The sequence below is a fragment of the Aulonocara sp. 'chitande type north' Nkhata Bay genome, linkage group LG12, assembly GCF_057382095.1.
Source record: "Aulonocara sp. 'chitande type north' Nkhata Bay isolate Kocher_YH1m ecotype deep benthic linkage group LG12, A_spYH_male_GT1.1, whole genome shotgun sequence".
Lineage (NCBI taxonomy): Eukaryota > Metazoa > Chordata > Actinopteri > Cichliformes > Cichlidae > Aulonocara > Aulonocara sp. 'chitande type north' Nkhata Bay.
The window spans coordinates 23,945,534-23,949,972 of NC_141355.1; positions in this window are offsets into that span (position 1 = coordinate 23,945,534).

A 4,439-nucleotide genomic window follows, 5' to 3' on the forward strand; every position below is an offset into this window, starting at 1 on the left:
AAACAAACTCGCTCCCCAAACCCCTCAAAGCTTCACAAAGACAGCAACAGTCATGGATTTCCTTGCTTGAATTAAACCCCAATGAATATTTATAACATTTATGAGGGCCAATATTCTACCACTCAAACTGGGATAGTTTTTCATTTGTAATAATAAAAGTTTAATGTACTCTTCTATGTGTACATAAAAAAAGCGCTTTGGGTTTCACACTTTCCTGAGAACATCTTATTCCACTATATGTGCTCACTGACCTTCTCACCTGCTTAAATTTACATTTTACTTGGTCAAGATGAGCTTGTTTAACATTAATAATGAGATTAAACATTTAAAAATGTATTAATTTAAGAAGTGTTTTAGTCTAATCTCTCTTTTTTTGGCTGACTCACTTCTTGTTTAATGATAATGTTTTTTTGTTTTTTCATTTTTCACCCGACTAATGCATTGCTGATGTGTGTGTAATAAGGTATTAATGTCAAATGCAACGTTGTGCTGCAGTAGTTTAGTTAATCTTTTAACTAAACTATATAACTATTAACTATATAAATGAAATAAAATGTAAAATAAAGTTGAGTTTAATTGAATTGAATGGGTTTATAATGCTTCTAGGGTGTGATATAACTTGTTATGGTATATTCAAGTCAGTGAAATACATTCGGGTAAGGTGACCAATGTAATTACAGCATCAATAAAAAGTGATGTGCAGTGTAATCAGATAAAACCAAATTACAGCCCATCATTTATCATTCCTGTTCTCAGAACTGAATTGAATTTGGCAGCTTTAAGCTAATCGTCCACTGGTTACCTTTGACCGCACATTGTGATAAGATGCCTGAATATGATGTGGTGTCTAATGGCTTTATCTAAATTAAAGGCCTCTCTGGATACACTACAGGGTTTTATGTAAGTTTCATAAAAGAATATTGCCCTGGAAAGATTGAAGTTACAGACCTTTGACATAAAATGAGGCCAGAAGAACGGCAGTAAAAGAAAAGCAGTAAAATGCAACCTAAAATAATTTGGTACTTATGTGTCTTCTGATTTCCACCAGCGTAAAATAAATAATAATAATAATAATGGATTGCATTTTATATAGCTCTTTTTCGGGACCCCTCAAAGCGCTTTACAATACCACTATTCATTCACTCTCACAGTCATACACTGGTGAAGCCACATGCATGAAGGAAAGTCAGCTGTTGGTAAGCTTACATCCCACAGAATTTAAGCAAGAAAATGCCCCTCAGTTAGTGAGTCGAAATAAACAATGATAAGGAGACGGTCATTACAAAATCTGGATACAGCTGAGTCTATGGTAGATGCATCTAATTCTGCCATATGGGGTGTTCTAACTTTAGGCAAACCAAAACAGACAAACATATGTTGTGTTTAGCTTGTTGTATTACAGCTTAGAAAAATGGTCCAAACTGCCGTATTTTCAAAGCACAATAGAACCACATCATGGCCACACGGACATCACATAATGGGTTGAATGTCCTGAAATGTAACGTCAAACACTGTAGTGTTGCTTGTGATTGAAAAGAACCTCCAGAAAAGGGTAATAATCACATGCTTTGAAAATACAAAAACATATTTTCTTGTGTGCACCACTCGTCTACCAAGCGTTGTGTGTATTTCTCACAGTCTTTGTTGTGGCTTCACAAGCTTTCCGCATAGATAGAGTGCGTCTAAAATTACCCATGAGTAGTTTGGTCACAGAAGTATGGTTACAACCAAGCAAGACTGTCTCTGTATGTGTATATATATATATATATATATATATATATATATATATATATATATATATATATATATATAAATCCTAATTGTTGTTGTTTTAATGTACTTTATACTAGAAACCAAATGGCAATGAAATGTTTATCTTAGAATAAGCCTCCCTTAACGTAGCAGGTGAGGCATTCTCTCCTCTAAAAAAAACCACACAGCATGTTTAACTGAACTTTTATTTACAAGGCTAGATGACACAGATCGTATGAAAAACAAAAACTGAAAAGCTGCCGATTCACCTCCGTGCTCGCTGTACACATCTGTGAGCAGACTGCAGTCTGATTTCTTTCAAGACATTAAAACGATTTATTTCCCCACGTTTGAAACAGAATTGCTTCGTTGCACAGTGTAGAAGTGCTATTTTTCCCTCTTACTTTAAAACTGGATCTTGACCTGATTAGACTTTTAAGTGGTACAGAAAAAAAAAGCAACATATCAATCCTGTTTGGATGTTACCTTTTGTTTTTAAAGGGTTAAATGGATTAGCAACTCAATATTTTAAGGATTTGTTTAACTATACAGCTCTCTTCTAGGTCTCTGAGGTCATTCTTTCAGCAGCTTCTCTTTAGGACATCCCGAGTGCCTACAGTGGTGATTCAAGTGTTCATTGGGGCCCTAGTCAAAAATGAACAGAAGTCCCTCCAACCAGCATTAATCACCATTATGTTATAAAATAATTTGGTACCACCAACCACAATGATTGTTCTATAAAATGAGAGTTAAAACATTATAAAACTAGCTAATTAATGTTAAATGTCAGAGTAAACAAAATAAAAAAAATGTGATGGAATTCCTAATGGAAGATTAATTATTCAAGTGGCTCTGACTATTTCAGACCAGAGTTGCAGCATTTAGTTTTTTTAGCATTGTATATTATCTGCTCCACTTAACATTGTCTCGCTTTTTTTTTTATAATCCACTTAGTTTTATTTTCTTCTTTTCACTTCCAGAATAATAACACATTTTAATCAGGTTTGTTTAAACAGAATCTTGCACCACTTGCAAGGGGAGTGAGTGGAATTTGATGGGAGCACCTTACAGAGATCAGGTCACTCCCGCTGTCAGTGCAACCCACTGCTGCAGTCTTACCTTTGTCAGTGGCTTACTGGAAGCTCAGGATCCTCCAAGCAGTTGCCTACCTTCCCTGGTGGCAGGTCTTTTGCTCTTCCTGTGCAGTACTGTCTCTATTTGTAACACATATTATTGTTTTTTAGGTCAAATAGTAATTGAAGCTGACTGCAGGTCAGCTTCAATTACTGCAGAAAACAGTCAATTCTACAGTCATTGGTCAGCTTGTATTTTTTGTTAATGTGATAAGTTATTCATCAAGAATGTTTAAGAATGTGAAACTGAGGAGGGGGTTGTAATATACGAATTATGAATATTGAATTGTACTGAAGGAATGGTTTGAATTGCCATGGGTTTTTTTAGGTTTCTGTGTGCACAAAGTTAAATTGAAAGCTTTTTCTCACTTTTTTGTACAATAGCTTCTGGTACTGTTTCTCGGTTTCTGGACTTCTCTTGAAAATGAGTAGCACCCTAAACCATGTTTATATGAATCGGTGGTGTCTTGGAAGTCTATGTAGGCTGGGAACAACTGTGGATATGGCACACATAATAATGAATGAAAGACTTAAGTTATTCATTCATCCGTGTTTTCAATCATATAAATGCAGACTAATGAAGTACACGTACAACGCGATCAAATAACAAGCACAGTAGCCAGCACAAGATGGTTTGTACAGTGTATCATTATAAAAAGAAGTCCATTTCCCAAATAAAATGTCAAGGGCACCAACAAGTCATTATCAACCATGACAAAAAGTTAGTGGCTAGAAAGTTGTTTAATCTGTTTGACTGGACTTTATTTAGAGGGTGTCACAATATACCAAAACATATACAGGCTTACTTTACGTAATTCATCATCTTGTAATAGGACAAGTCTACAAGCCCGAATAAGCATACTTTCCAAAGCGCCAACAATCAGTTTCTAGTCACATAACAAAGGATGACCTCTTGACACACCTCTTTGATGCACTTAATTGTCTGCTTTCATTTTCAGGAGTACATAATTAGGGAGACATTAAGGCTTGAGTAGTACGTTTTCTTTGTGTGCACATTCATTCGCGATGTCCGTCTTACTTCTCTCATTTTGGCTATGCACAGGTCAGGCCTAAAGACTGATTTTACATTTCCTGCCCTCACTATCTGACTAGTACGGCAGCATCAATTTAAAGTTAAAGCTTTAAATGGACATTTAGACACAGCATCCGGGATCATACACATTAATATTTTTCAACGATCTATGGTTATTTAGCTTTTAAAGTCAGCCGGTACATACTACATGTTCTGTACAGTCAAACTATTGTAATTATTCTGAGGCTGAAGTCAGCTGATGCCGCTGACATTCACAGTCACATGGTGATTTCATTAGTTTTGCTTCTTTTGAAACACTTTTCATAATGCCAGGATTAGCATCACAGACTTTCTTTGAAACAAGGGGATATCTCTCGTGGGAAAACCAGTGTTTTTTGACAACAGTGTCTTGGTTTTGTGGGAGTGACCATCACAAGAATAGATCATAAGATGCAAATGGAGTATTCCCAGAATGCCCCTTTTAAAGGATAAAGTTCAGGCATGAAGAATAAGGAGATCAA